The following is a 16,657-nucleotide window of genomic DNA, read 5'->3' on the forward strand; positions in this document are numbered from 1 at the left end:
TTCCCTATAAGGCATAAATATCATGTCTACATTACAGACAACATTTTAGGCAGTCTCAGGCTGGTCTATCAATAGAAAATTGTGAATACGTCTTACTTAGCTGCATACATTCTTCAAAGGTATTGTGGTTTAACCTGGCCGGCAGCTCAGCACCACATAGCTGTTCACTCACCTTCCCTACCCAATGGAAGAAATCCAGTATTTCTCCCTCCTATGCATTCATTCGAATTTGGGGATTTTCAGAATCCATGCTCATCAGTCTTATTGCTTTCTTATTCTTGGTGCTTTATTACAGTTGCTAGGAGTTGACTAGGAGTAAACTAGTGTTTTATTTCCTTAGAAATATAGATGAAATAGCTTTGTATTTCAAATACAAATACATCATTATTATTATTATTAATTATTGTTATTATTAAAAGAATACGATAAGAATTTTATCTAGAAAGAAAAAAAAAATATCACTTTTTCACAGAATCACAGAATCATCTAGGTTGGAAGAGACCTCCAAGATCACCTAGTCCAATCTCTGACCTACCATTAACAAGTCCTCCACTAAACCATATCACTAAGCTCTACATCTCACTAAGCTCTACATTTTTCAGGTATTGTCACCTCTGTAAAATATTATAACATAACAAAGTGTATAAAATCTCAGTAACCCTCAGACATGAAGACAGTTTAGGAATGAAACCTAGGAATTCAATTGATCTTTTTACGATTTAAAGTCTGAGGAGTCTTATACATTGAAGACTTACACATGGAGTCCAGCTACTGTAAGATAAGCATTCACATAAAGTCTTGTCGTTTAAAATAGCATACACTTATAAATACCTGTTGTGGTTTATCTCAGCCGGCAGTGCACAGCCATTCACTAACCTCCCACTCGTCGCCCCCCAGTCGGATGGGGGAGAGAATCAGAAAAAAAAAAAAAAAAAAAAAGCAAAAACTTGTGGGTTGAGATAAAGACAGTTTGATAGGACAGAAAAGGAAGAGAAATAATAATAATAATAATAATAATAATTAACGTGTACAAAACAAGCGATGCACAACACAATTGCTCACCACCCACTGATCAATGCCCATCCCCAAGCAGCAGTCGCCTCCACCCCAGCCAGCCATCCCATATTAATTGTTCCGCATGACACCATATGGTATGGAATATAGCTTTGGCCGGTTTGGGTTAGCTGTCCTGGTTCTGTCCCCTCCCAGCTCCTTGTGCACCCCCAGCCTCCTCACTGGCAAGGCAGTGTGAGAAGCTGAAAAGTCGTTGGCTTAGTGTAAACATTGCTCTGCAACAATTAAAAAAAAAAAAACATCAGCACATTATCAACATTGTTCTCATCTTAAATCCAAAACACGGCACCATACCAGGTTCTAGGAGGAAAATTAATTCTATCCTAGCCAAAACCAGGACAAAAGGCAATGGGGATATGAATTTCTAGCTTGGACCTTTTCTGATGTTAAACATTTCTTTTGTCAGTGCTGATGTAACTACTGCTTCATTTCTTCCTAGTCTACTTGCCTGACATATGGTCCCATTACTTATTTTCAACACCTTACTTTGTATTTGTTGGCATCAATCATCTAATCAGATAAAATTAATTATTCTTAATTAAAAAGTCATTGTGGCATGTGTTGTGCAATAGTTTGTGGAATTATAATAGATAAGGGACATTTCATAATGAGAAATTAGACACCTCGTTCATATTTAGACATTTCAAACAGCTAGTGTTAAGTCCAGCAGATCAAGTGAAGCCCCAAGCTAGGAAGATGATGAACAGTTCTTTCTTCAGCTACATGAAATGTCACACAGGCAGGCACTGATTCTGCCAGGGGAATTCAACTACCCTGACTTTAAAGCCCAGATGGATTTGAATTTGACCAGGGATAGCAAAGGAAACAATAAGTGCTTCTAGAAGTATATAAGTTACAAAAGGAAGACTAGAGAAAATGTGGGCCCTCTTCTGAAGGAAAGAGGAGACTGGTTGCACAGGCCAAGGTACTAAATGCCTTCTTTGCCTCACTCTTTACTAGCAAGACTGGCTTTCAGGACTCCCAGGTCCCATAGACCAGAGCAAAAAGCTGGAACAAGGAAGATGTAACTTTCATGGAAGAAGACCAAGTCAGAGAATACTTGAGCAAATTGGACATTTGCAAGTCTATGGGCCTTCATGGGATGCACCCATGAGTGCTGAGGTAACTGGTAGATGTGATTGCAAGTTAACTCTGTATAACCTTTCATTGATCATGATAGCTGGGAGAAGTGCCCAAAGACTGTGTGAAAGCAAATGCCACTCCTGTCTTAAAGAAGGACAAGAAGGAGTACCTGGGAACTATTGTTCATGTTGATCTTAGAGAAAAATAGTTAGGCATTGGAACAGGTTGCCCAAGGAAGTGGTGGAGTCAACTTCCTGGGAGGTGTTTAAGGAAAGGTTGAACATGGTGCTTGGGGACATGGTTTAGTGGGTGGACCGTGTCCAAAGCAGAGCAACGAAGCTGGTGAGGGGTCTGGAGAACAAGTCTTATGAGGAGCGGCTGAGGGAGCTGGGGTTGTTTAGCCTGGAGAAAAGGAGGCTCAGGGGCGACCTTATTGCTCTCTATAGGTACCTTAAAGGAGGCTGTAGCAAGGTGGGTACTGGTCTACTCTCCCACATGCCTGGTGATGGGACAAGGGGGAAAGAGCTAAAGTTGCACCAGGGGAGGTTTAGGTTGGGCATCAGGAAAAAATTCTTTACTGAAAGGGTTGTTAGGCATTGGAATAGGCTTAGTGATATGGTTTAGTGGAAGACTTGTTAGTGTTCGGTCATAGGTGGGTGGAGGACTAGGTGATGTTGGAGGTCTAGGTGATGATGTTGGAGGACTAGGTGATGTTGGAACTCTCTTCCAACCTACATGATTCTGTGATTCTGTGAAAGGTTGGACATGGTGCTTAGGGACATGGTTTAGTGGGTAATATTGGTGGTAGGGGGATGGTTGAACCAGATGATCTTAGAGGTCTTTTCCAACGTTAATGATTTTATGATTCTATGGTCCATGAAAGCTGCAATAGAGGGGGTTCAGACTGCATATTAGGAAAAAAAAATCTTTACTGTGAGGCACTGGGAGGGCCCTTCCCTTCCCTTCCCTTCCCTTCCCTTCCCTTCCCTTCCCTTCCCTTCCCTTCCCTTCCCTTCCCTTCCCTTCCCTTCCCTTCCCTTCCCTTCCCTTCCCTTCCCCCTTCCCTTCCCTTCCCTTCCCTTCCCTTCCCTTCCCCCTTCCCTTCCCTTCCCTTCCCTTCCCTTCCCTTCCCTTCCCTTCCCTTCCCTTCCCTTCCCTTCCCTTCCCTTCCCTTCCCTTCCCTTCCCTTCCCTTCCCTTCCCTTCCCTTCCCTTCCCTTCCCTTCCCTTCCCTTCCCTTCCCTTCCCTTCCCTCCTCCCCTCCCCTCGCCTCCCCTCCCCTCGCCTCCCCTCCCCTCCCCTCCCCTTTCTTCTTTCCTTTTTTTTTCTTTCCTCTTTTATTTCTCTTCCTTCCTTCCTTCCTCTTCCTTCCTTCCTTCCTTCCTTCCTTCCTTCCTTCCTTCCTTCCTTCCTTCCTTCCTTCCTTCCTTCCTTCCTTCCTTCCTTCCTTCCTTCCTTCCTTCCTTCCTTCCTTCCTTCCTTCCTTCCTTCCTTCCTTCCTTCCTTTCCTTCCTTCCTTCCTTCCTTCCTTCCTTCCTTCCTTCCTTCCTTCCTTCCTTCCTTCCTTCCTTCCTTCCTTCCTTCCTTCCTTCCTTCCTTCCTTCCTTCCTTCCTTCCTTCCTTCCTTCCTTCCTTCCTTCCTTCCTTCCTTCCTTCCTTCCTTCCTCCCCCCCCCCCTCCCCCCCCTCCCCCCTCCCGCCCTCCCCCCCCTCCCCCCCTCCCCCCCCTCCCCTCCCCTCCCCTCCCCTCCCCTCCCCTCCCCTCCCCTCCCCTCCCCCCCTCCCCTCCCCTCCCCTCCCCTCCCCTCCCTCCCCTCCCCTCCCCTCCCCTCCCCTCCCCTCCCCTCCCCGATTGATTTCTAATTGTCCTCTGGTTTAGCTTGTTTTGTTTTATTTTTAAATAAATGATTGCCCAACATATTATCTATTTTTCTTTCTTTATTTATTACTACTGCTTGTTTATGGATACTGTCATTGATTTCTCCATATTTGCTTAAGCTAAGTGAACAGCACAATGCTTTTGCAGGACCGTGCAAATAAGCAGACGCAATAATTTCCAAATGCACCAATATTTTAATTACTGGACAATTAAATAAATATTAATGTATTTCCAATAAATTGCCTTTAGATTAGATCCTTATATAGCTTTAAAGGGCCCTACACTGTCTAGAAATAAGTTTTCTCAAAAATAAAAAAAAAAAAGCAAGAAAAGGGTCAGCGAGATATATGTGGGCTGGAATACGTTTGTAGCTAACACAAAGTTATCTTCCATCAATATGCTAAGTTTTGTATCTTAATACTAGATAAACTTGGTTGTTTTTTTGCACGTGCTTCTACAAATACAGTACATGGTCACTTTCTACTGTCTAATGAAGCAGATAAATGAAGCAGGGGGACAAGAGGATGACCAAATATAATGTTTTCTTAGGTTAGTTGTATTCCCCAGTGATTTTACTGATGGAAGTTTCACGTAAAGATCAATGACAGTGAAAACTGGTTTATAACTGAGTCTGATGGCTAATATGATCTCAAAATTGCTCTGCTGCAATCTATCCTGCCTTTCTTGGTTAACAAACATTATCCCAATTATAGCTAAACCAAATATAGGCCGAACAGATGCTCCTCCTACCCAACAATTAATTTAAAACTGAAAATTTAGAAATGTGTATAAACAAATAAACAAACAAACACCGAATGACAGTTCAAAGTGCATCACATTTAACAAGTGAAATGTTTGTTACACTATGATGTGGCCTCATCAAAGCAACTAATATAGATAATTTATATTGATGTTTCTGGGGGAATGGGATTACAGTGATAAGACCAGATAAAGATTAAACTAAAAGGTGGAGGAAATCCTGATAGAATCCATTCAGATAGAATTTCAGTTCCAGTTCTCTTTGATGGAGAAAGATGCATTAAATAGAACAGTTGCAGTAGCTGAAGAGTTATAAAATAAATTAATATGTACTGAGTAAAATCACCTGTATTTTCCACATAAGTTACTCATAAAAAAATTAGCAAAGCTGACAAGTTAGAAATGTAAAATATATGAAAAAGGCATATTTGTTTCTCTGATTAGGTACTGATTTAGTACTATTAAACTACTATGATTTAGTACTTTTTCCGTCAGCTGAAACACTGCAACTGACTAGATGAATACTGGTTGTTCTTTTAATATTGCAATGATATAGATTCACTTGAGCCCCTTCCACAGTTACACTTGGAATGCAATAATGTAAAAATCAATGTACAAATAATTATTTCATCTCAGTTGATGAAATAATCTTTTAAGGAATTCTATTCTATAGTCCTCTGATCATTTCTTCTGCCTGCGTATGTAGTGATGGTAGGAAAACCATTTTTGTTTTTGTACCGTTGCATCTTTATTTCTATATTGCCTAGCATAAGAATTTCCGGCACTCATATAGGAATCTTTGGTTCTATTGCAGTATACAAGCAATTATGTGTTTAGAGGTGAAACTGTGCTAGAAATTGTCAAATGTGTCCATTTCTCATGACTTAAAAGGAAATACTTTAGCCTTCATAATCTACAGAAATACTTTAATGTGAAAAAAAAAAAAAAAGACACTGTAGAAGTTCCATTACTCTTCAGTGGAATGTATTCATCCACTTTATTGTATATATCACCTCTTCCCTATGACATGTAATTCTACTTCAATGACCTGCTGACATAAATGAAGATTTTATAGTTCTGGAGTGATGAGAAGTTCTGCTGAAACTGCCTGTGAATAACAATTCTCACATCATCAATGAACATTATCCATCACCTGATAGTGATCTAGTTGAAATCCTCCTCTGGAAATTCTGAATTTCATAATGCATAATGAAGAAAGATGGCATGTATTTAATTCTTACATAACAATGTGATAGTATTCCTGTAGCTGAAGCTGTGAAAGCATTTCCACAAGAAATGTCTTTTTGCCTTCCCCTTCCCCTTCCATTTCTGAAATGTTGCTTACCAGCTCAACCCCTTTTGGCTAACCTGGGAATTACATCCACATGTCTCTCATATTGATAGGATACTTCATTGCAGATAGGATTTAGTGGAGAAACTTGTCCTGAGGAAAAAATAGTACACAAAGTGATTACAGTTCTAAGGTGTGTAACCCTACTGACCTAACTCATATTTTCCAGCTGCACTGTGGAACTAGAATATTTTTTATTCTCTTAAGTTCTAGGTCAATTATGTGAATCTGTTATTGATATAGATCCTTAGATTAAAACAACAACAACAACAAAAAGCCTTCTCCAGCATTAATTAGGGTGCTCTATCTGATCTATAAGTATAGAACAAACATTTCAAAATGCACAAAAGCAACAATGACATTCACTCCTTAGGATTGTTTTAAAACCGTTAACCTTGCATCTACTGAAAATGATCCTGGCTCAAAGAGGGCAGTATCATTCCCATCAGGAAATACTTACCTGGACAATGTGAGTTATCTTCTGCTATTTATCTATATTATTCAATAGCAATGACAATAAAGATTGAAAATAAGGTGGAAACAAAAATATTTACTGTTGTCTATTTACTGTTGTCTACTTTCCAAAAGAAAACCAAAATTATGTGTAATCTTCTGTGTTACTGTGGTGGTTTTACTTGGGTGGGCAGCCGAGCTCAACCACAGCCGCTCTCTAATTCCCCCTCCTCAACGGAAAAGGGGAGAAAATACGATGCAAAGGGATCAAGGGTTGAGATACGCATGGGGAGATCACTCAACAATTATCGTGACGGGCAAAACAGACTCAGCATAGGGAGACAGTAAGAGTTATTGCCTATTACTAACAAGCTAGAGAAATGAGAAACAAAGGAAAAAAAAACAAAACCAAAAATGTCTTCCCCCATCCACCCTCTTCCACATCCTGCCCCCGAGCAGCGCAGGGGAACAGGGAAGTGGAGATTGCGATCAGTCTCTAGCACTTTGTCTCCGCCACTCCTTCTTGGTCACTCTCTGTGCCTGCTTTATGTGGGGTCCCTCCCACAGGATGCAGTCCTTCCTGAACTGATCCTATGTGGGCTTCCCACAGTCAGCAGCTCTTCAAGAACTGCTCCAGATATGGGCCCATAACACGGGGCCGATCCATCAGGAGCACACTGCTCCAACCTGGGTTCCCCACGGGCAGCAGCTCCTGCCAGGTCACCTGCTCCTGCGTGGTCTACTCTCCACGGGCTACAGGTCTGGCCTGGAATTTGCTCCAGCAGGAGTCCTCCACAGGCTGTAGCCTCTTTCAGTGCAGGTCCACCTGCTCCACCGTGGTCTCCTCCATGGGCTGCAGCATGGAACCCTGCTCCACTGTGGAACTCCATGGGCTGCAGGGGGACAGTCTGCTTCACCATGGGCCTCACCACAGGCCGCAGGGGAACTAGCTGCAGGTCCTGGAGCAACTCTCCCCTTCCTTCTTCACTGACCTTGGCGCCTGCAAGGCTGTTTCTCACTCCTCTCTCTCTCTCCCAGCTGATGTCTCCCAGAATTTTTTTCGTCCTTTCTTAAATATGCTCTTACAGAGGCACAAACATCGCTTATTGTCCTGGCTCTGGCGAACAGCGGGCACCTTATCAAACATGGGTCAACTTCTGGATTCTTCTCACAGAAGCCACCTTGTGGTCCCGCCACTATCAAAACTTTGCCATAGAAACCCAGTACAGATACAGATGGAAACACTTCTGTTCTTCATCAAGGGCAAGCTCACAGGTTAAATTTACCAGTTATTTATGCTATTTATAAAACAAACAGAGAACAAACAAGAACAAAAACAAAACAAAACAAAAAAAAACAGGTAAAGGTAAAGGAATGTAATTAGCATTCCATATAATAAAAGAAAATAATAAAATGCATAGGAAGTTTTTTTTTTTTTTTTTTTTTTTTTAAGAAAACTAGTTTTACATCAAAATGTCAGTAACTATGTGGAAGGAATATATGTATTTATTGTTCTGCAATGTAGACTGTATCTGGGGTGTTATATGTAAAATATTTAAGATTTTTTTTCCCTTTCCTATAAATGGGAAAAATATTACAGTTACAAAAGTACATTACTTACCAGAAATATTATTGTAAGAAACATGTGAAGATAGTATAGTGTTGGCTGTCAAAAATTTGGTCATATTTTTACAGTTGCTTTGAAAGATTACATTAAATTAGCAATTCTGGAAGTAATTTGAAATTGTACAGAGATATTTAAATAAGAATTTAGAAAAATATATATATCTCTAGGTCTGCAATGAACTACTGATCTTCTCTGTTGGCTGCCTGTTTATTTATTCCCTGTGTCTTTTATTCAGAGAGTAATTGGATGCCCCTTTTAAAATTTGTTTAGGTGATCAGAACACTTTTTTTCAAAGAACTCTAAAGAAAATAAAGGCTTAATTTCAATTTTCTATTTATTTATTTATTCATTTGTTTATTTATTTTTCCCTGGCATCAACCAGAAATGATTGGTTACTGGGGTGTTTTTTGTTAAATTGTTATGACAAGTTGTCTGCTTCAGACTTTTCTGTAACTGAAAATTTCAAAAAGTGTTTATGGAGATTTCAGTGAAAACTAGCTACATAGAGATTTCAGTTTAACATACTTTGTATCTTTAGTCCATTGAGGCCTATGAAACATTCCATATCTTATCAAAATACAAACAAATCTATCTATTTATTACTTATCCTAACAACATCAGTTTTTTTTTTTTTTGTTTTGTTTTGTTTTCGTTTTTTTTCCTGAGCATAATGGCTATTCGTGTAATGTTTGTAATTGTGGGAGACTTGTAACAGTGTGTTTGGCTTTTGTGAAGGATTCCAAATGCTGTTTTAGTTTGTGCCCAATGCTACATACTACTAGCTGTCTTATGGCATCACAACCTGAAAGAACGTCTAATTGCATTCTTTTCTGTGTGAAGTGAAGGCCTGGTGTAATTCAGGATCTGGCCTTAGAAATTTGGAGTTATTGGCATAAGAGATTGGCATTTTTATTTATTTATTTATTTATTTATTTATTTATTTTCTCCGAGCAAAACAGACAAGTCTTTTAATGTGCCAGTTTTAACAGCTCATGCTTTACAAGATGCAATGTATTTCTCATAAATGAATAAATGTACCTTAGGAAATGTCATTCTATTAGGAAAATAGTCACATTTTTTCCTATTACAACCACTATGCACACTAAGAGGCTTTTAAGATAAAAAGAGAGGCAGAATATAATTCCCTAATACCATACTGAATTCTTTTCACAAGGATGGCTGCATAGTTCAAAACAGCAGTTGCCTTGAAAATAAATGACTGCACTGAAAGGAGAATTAATTAATTCAGATAAACTAAATAAACTCTGTGAACTGACTAATGTAGCAGAAATTACTGGGTGCTGATACTGCTGTTTTAATTATTAAGTCCACATTAATTAATTTCAAAGCTACCTTTTTCTGAAATCCACAGCTTGACCAATATTCATAATACAAAACATGCCAAGAGAGAAATTTTGCTGAGTAACACTTTTGCAAAGGGTGGAACAGAGTCTTCATACAACTAGATGTGTTGAATGTTAAAAGAAAGTGTCAGTTTTAATATACAATGCAAGGCTCAAATAATTGTGTGGTACTTGCTTGAGCACAAACTGAGAAAAAGAATTTTTTTCTCCCAACCTATTTCTTTCACAGAAGGAGCTAGTTTTTTTGTTAATTGTTAATATGGTTCTGTATATAAAGGGAACTTAATTTCTCTGAGAGCTGCTGTAAAATCAGTGATCATGGCTACCTTAATTTGCACAGCTATTGGACACAATGAGGTTCAGCCATGACTCACTAAGAGGTCTGAACCTTGCTGAACTTGAGCTTTGCATTCTCTGTGCTTCATGTTCCTCAACACACCTATTTTGCTGGTAGTGGATTCTTTCATTCTTTCCTTCCTTCTTATTTTAGTTTTGAAACTTCGAAAGATTCCTGGATTACATCCAAAATAATGGATGAATAGGTAGATTTTCTCAATAGGTAGATTTTGTAAACAGTAACCTACAGTCTTAAATAGCTGAGAAAGGATATCTTCCAATATTATGTGTTATGTTACATTTAGTAGTTGTTCTAGTGTTGACGATTCTTGTACATTGGGACGTAAGTAGCATAAAATGTATTTACATCATACTTTGACCTGTAGCACTTATCATATGTGAAGTACTGTTTCACATATTGCAACTATTGAAATAATTATATTTCTGATGGTTCAGCAGGGATTTTGCTCTCCATAAAATACTCTAAATAGACAGGAGGAAGGTATATATTTAAGAGTATCTGTTGTTGTGATTAATTCTGTAAATTATTAGAAAAGATAGAGCTTGCAAATTTACATCTGCTCCAACACACAACAGATTTCAGTGGTAAAATCAATACAGTAACTGAAAAATACATTCCTATAAGGATTTTGTTCTCTAATTCCTCATCATTTTGTTCAGTTCTTAGAATGAAAACACCAGAAGCAATAATTTTTCCTGACAAGCTGAAAGACATATAACAGAGGACAAGTGGAATAAAACACTTTAATTACCATTTTTATTATACCTTCACCGAGTATCAACACCTCTTATCTTAATCAAACTTGCTTTTCCCTATTTTCACTTGAAATACATTTAATTTTTTTGAGAACTCTACATTCAACTTCAAGGACCAAGAAAAAATACCTTTATAATAAAACCACAGACAAAATAGTTGTAGCAAAAAAATCTTATCAATATTTCATGTTGCATACTCAAAGACATTTGAGAGCAGAACAAACTTTTACAGAAATTTTAAGAAGTGTTTCTTTCTGCAATAAAGTTGTGTTTGCAGGCTAATCCTTCCTAGACTATCTACTACAAAAATTCCATGTAGGCTAAATCCCTACTCAATTAAGAAAACAAAAACAATAACAAAACAACAACAACCAGAAAATACCTTTTTAAAAATATTTTATTTTGTTGCCATATTAAAAGCAGTTTCTCTCTCACATACATGAAAAGATAAATGAGTATACAGTATCTTTAATAGACTTACACCACAAGCACTTTTAAGAAAACAAAAAAGCAAAAAAACAACAAAAAAACCCAAAACCAATCAATCAACCAATCAACAAAAACAAAAACAAGCAAAAAAAAACCAACCAGCCAAACAAAAAAACACTTTCTCTCTACCTTGAAAGAAAGAAATAGATTACCTTCTCCATAGTGTCTCCAGTGATTAGCTTTGGTAGTTTTCTGTTGAGCATGCTGCCAGCTGGGATCCCTCTTCTGAGAGTTTAAAATTTTCAATATGTTGTACAGGAACCACAGGCATGTTACTCCAATGTGTGGATTTCCCTCTGCAAGTGATTAATTGCAAAATTCAATGTTACAGTACCTAAGTAATTTTGCAGGTCCAGCACTGAGATCATCAAAACTGAACATTTGAGAAATAAATATTAGTAGTCACAGTACATGAGCCTTACACAACATCAGCATTGCTGTTACAGCCTAAATACTGTATGCTTAGTTTTAGCTCAGAGAGAAATTTAATGCCATGTTTTTCTAATCCCCAGAATGTAGAGGTTTTACAAAGGGAATGTTGACACATGCTTTATTGTGACAATGCAGACATACTGGCGCATGGGTTACTGCTGCTGATAAAAGAAGCAGTTTAAAATTCCACATATTGCCTGGCATGTTTCAAATGGACTGTTGTGGTGAGTTGACCTTGGTTGGCTGCCAGATGCCCACCCAGCTGCTCTCTCACTCCACCGCCTCAACTAGACAGGGAGAGAAAATAAAATGAAAAGCTCGTGGGTCTAAATAAAAACAGGGAGATCACTTACCAATTACCATCACTGGCAAAACAAATTTGACTTGGGGAGAACTAATTTAATGTACTGTCAATTTAAACAAACAAAACAACAACAACAACAACAACAACAACAACAAAAAGTAGGGTGGTGAGAAAAAATACCCAAACTGAAACAAATTCCCTCCTTCAACTTTCTTCCCAGGCTGGGCTCGTGTGGATCCTCTCTATGGGCTGCAGTGTGGATGTCATCCTATATGGTCCTCTTCATGGGCTTGCAAAGCAACTTTTGCTCTGTGGTCTGGAACACTTCCTCCCCTCCTTCACTGACCTTAGTGTCTGAGGGACTGTTTCTCATACAGTTTTCGTCACTGCTCTCTCTGCCTGTGAAGTGTTTTGCCCCTTCTTACACAGCCTTCCCCAAGGCGCCATCATCTTGGCTTCTGAAACCACCTGTGCCAGGCAGCAGGGCCGTTGGAGCTGACTGAAACCAGCTGTGTCCAGCAAGGGTCAGCACTGGACTCTCCGCAGAGAGGCCACCACTGTAGCATCCTTGATTCCAACACCTGGCCATGGACATGCTATATAGTGACATTCCTCAATGTTTAACTGTAGCATATTCTGTGCAAGTGCCAGGAAAAAAATCAGTCATTTAACATATGTTCTACTCAAAATCATAAACTAGAGTCATAGAAACATAGGATCATTAAGGTTGGAAAATTCCTCCAAGAGCATCTAGTCCAACCATCCCCCTACCACCAATATCATCCACTAAACCATGTCCCTAAGCAACCTGTCCAACCTTTCCTTAAACACCCGCAGGAAGAGTGATGCCACCACCTCCCTGGGCAACTCGTTCCAATGCCTAAATGCTCTTTCTGAGAAGAAATTTCTCCTGATTTCCAAACCTGAACCTTTCCTGGCACAACTTGAGGCCATTCCCTCCTGTCCTATTGCTAGTTATCGGCAAGAAGAGGCCCATCCCCAGATACCCACACTTTCCTTTCAGGTAGTTGTAGAGAGCAACAAGGTCTCCCCTGAGCTTCCTCCTTCTCCAGACCAAACAATCCCAGTCCCCTCAGCCACTCCTCATAGGACTTGTGTTCCAGACCCTTCACCAGCTTCATAGCCCTTCTCTGGACATGCTTCAGGGCCTTGATGTCTTTCTTGTAGTGAGGGACCCAAAACTAAACATGGTACTCAAGGTGCAGGCTCACCAGAGCAGACTACAGGGGGACGATCACCTCCCCGGTGCTGCTGGCTGCACTATTCCTGATACAAGCAAGGATGCCGCTGGCCTTCTTGCCTACCTGGGCACACTGCCAGCTCATGTTCAGGTGAGCATCAACCAACATCCCCAGATCCTTTTTCTCAGCACAGCTTTCCAGCCACTCTGCCCCAAGCCGGTAGCATTGCATGGGGTTGTTGTGCCCCAAGTGCATGACCCAGCACTTAACCATGTTGAACCTCATCCCATTGACCTCTGCCCATTGACCCATCCTGTCCAGGTCCCTCTGCAAGGCCTTCTTACCCACCAGCAGTTTGATGCTTCCTCCCAACTTGGTATCATCTGCAGACTAACTGAGGGTGCACTCAATAGCTCACAGTCCTGTTCCCCCCTCCCCCCCCCCCCCCACCCTTTTATATATATATATATATATATATATATATATATATAAAATCCTATTCCAACTATTTTGTATAGTAGTATTTCTCTGTCCTGTCCTGCAGGTGAGCCATTCTCCAAACTTCAGTCCCTGGCTCAACCTATTCAAGATAATATTTTTCACCAGCCTTATCAGTCCAGCAGTGTTTGAAACCTTACAGTGACAGCAACCTTGAAAAAGACAAGTCTGGTTCATCCCCTTTCTTTCCCCTCAAAGTATGTTTGCACATTAGAAGGACAAGTGTATCAGTGACTATTAAAAACCGGAAACAAAATATGTTGCATTGACATCCCTGGGAGCCAGGTCTGGATTAGGAAACTGTACCTAGGTGAAGAGCTGTAAGAAGCTCTATCCACTAGAATGTGTTACCACCAGGATAACTCCTCCGTTTCACACAAATGGAAACTCCGTAAACTTATCTATATGTTATACAGTCTAAATAAGAGACCTGGCACCATGGTAGAATTTTGAGTTCACACTAACCAAAGAGCATGTATATGTGCTTGTCATTTATGCTTGATCAAGTAAATAATTTTTTTGAACTTAGTGGCCACTCAGAGGACTAAAGGTCAGTGAGGCAACACCTTAATTTTGATTTACTTACTGAGGAAGCTGTTAATATCTATAATACTATATATCTGCTTTTCCCACTTTAATTACTTTGTGTTCCGTTGTTGTTGTTGTATATTAGTATCAGATTCTTTTCTCCCTCCTTCTATGTCTACACTTATGTTTTTGCTTTCCTCCATTTTATTAGTAGAAGATTGTGGTCTGGTATACCCTCAAGTCATATATTTTTATTTACTTTTTTTTTTTTTTTAATTATAGCATGTTAAAATATTGAAATCTAGCTTTTAAATTAAATTGGCTGTTTTGAAAAAACTTCAATTTTTGAACAAATCAACATTGCTACTAAAAAAGAACAAAGCATTATCTTTTTATTCAAACAAAACATTTAGTTCAACTAGAAAAAATACTATCTCTATAGTAAAAAAAAAAAGTATATTAAAATAGATTTTGAAAAGCAAGAAATGTAAATCTTGTCATTTGAAAAGTGTTGTCATGCATATTTTGGAAACATAAGAAATAAATAACTATATTTCTGCTGGCAAAAATTTACTTTGTGCAAAATATGCATTTTAAAGGAACAAGATTTTCTTCATTTCATTCCAAGCTTTAGGCACAACATTTTTTTGTACCTTTGTTAGCGTTGCTCTTGAAATGTAGGTATTACAGTATGGTTTTAATAAACGTCCCTCTTATAAAAAGCTCGGAGTCCCATGAATCCAGAAGAATGATGAAACATGCACCTGACCCTAAGAAATGTTTCCTGGATTTCCCTGGTGCCATATGCATATTCTGTCATTCACATTTCCAGGGATGCATCATGTGTCCTAACTTACAGAGCTCTGGCTTATAAAAAGGTGTCATAGTCAGCTTTTCAGCTACATGATTTTTTTCTGCTTGGCTTTTACCATTACTCCAATGGAAACAAAATTTTATTTTTATTATTATTATTTAAATATGATTTCCTTTCCTATACATTGTAACCTGTATTTAACTATAAACAGGAATAGCTTCTTCTAGGTACTGGTGCATAGCAACTTGCAATTTCCCAGATGGAAATTCTGAACAGCTGAGTTTCTGCTGTTTGCTTCCTGGTACAAGAAAAGGCATTTGTAGATCAAGCAAGCGGCAGATGGAGAACAATTGGAGTATATAATTATTCGGCCTGGGTTCCTTTTAAATGGATAGGCTGAACTCTATCTATTTGGCTGGAAAGACAGAAGAACAGAGTGGCAAATGGTAGATAAACCTTCCAAAATTATTTAAAATAAAGCTAGGCAAATATGTGAAATAACTTCAGGAGTTACAAGGGTTTCTTCTTCTATGAACTCCAAAATCTGGCAAATCACTGTCAAGCTGCTTTTGAAGGCTGAGATTAATACACAGCCTACTCAAACACTTCTGTATTAATAAACTACATCAATTTCAGTATGTTACCTGAGGACTCCATCTGGTGTCTTTCCTTTACTCTGCCAGATTTGAAAAGCTGCAGCCTTGCTGTGATCTGTTGCCAAAATATAAAATCCACCATAGGAAAGTATTAACACATTGTGATTTTTGTTCTGTGCAAGTGAATAATTGAATTATGTGACTTTTTGAAACTACCCTCATAGGATCATTGCATTTTGTAAGCTGACGGCTAACAGGAATACATGCCAAAATCATTATCTAGAGACCTATAATTATTTTTATTAATTATTCAAGATTAAATGCACATATGAAGGAAAATACATAGAACATCAAAACAGGAGTAATGAAGTATCATGAGACAAATAAGACAATCAGAATAATTTAAATACCAATCAAATATGAAATCAGAAACAAATAAGGGATAATAAAATACATCAGAAGACAAAAGAGAAGCATTGTACCTTGTTGCCATATCTAAATTGTCTTCTGAAACTACATATTCATGTCAGAAATGACAAATTACTTTCCTTACAAAAGGCTGCGTAGCAAAGGAGGACTGACAGGACAGAGAGAGATACATGATAGCAGTTGTTTCTACTAATAAAAATAAAGGTTGGAATTATAGCTAAATGTAGCAAAATTTTATTTAGAAAATTGATACTGAAAACTAAAATTTATTTAATGACTGAAGAAAATTTTAGGACATATGAAACACTTACTGTGATAAAGTCTAGGAAAAACCACAACTGATGATAAGAACTTAAACTAGGAACAAGATCCTAGTTGATCAGGAATGAAACTTTACTTGAAATGTTACATACTTTCTCCTATTTCTTGTTTTCTGTTTCTACCTTATTTGAAGTTTTTTTGTTTATTTGTTTTTTTTTTTTTTCTATGAAACTATGACAAGAAAAATCTAAAACCTTACTGTTTCATTTACTTATGTTATTCACATGGTTGAAGACTCCTGTTGGTCTTAGTGAGAATTCAGGTTAAAAAATTATATGCAAAACAAATAACTATAAAATGTAAACATATCTTACCTTTTCACCCCTTGGCTGAATGTTGATAA

The sequence above is a fragment of the Anser cygnoides genome, chromosome 1 (genome assembly GCF_040182565.1).
Source record: "Anser cygnoides isolate HZ-2024a breed goose chromosome 1, Taihu_goose_T2T_genome, whole genome shotgun sequence".
Taxonomy (NCBI): domain Eukaryota; kingdom Metazoa; phylum Chordata; class Aves; order Anseriformes; family Anatidae; genus Anser; species Anser cygnoides.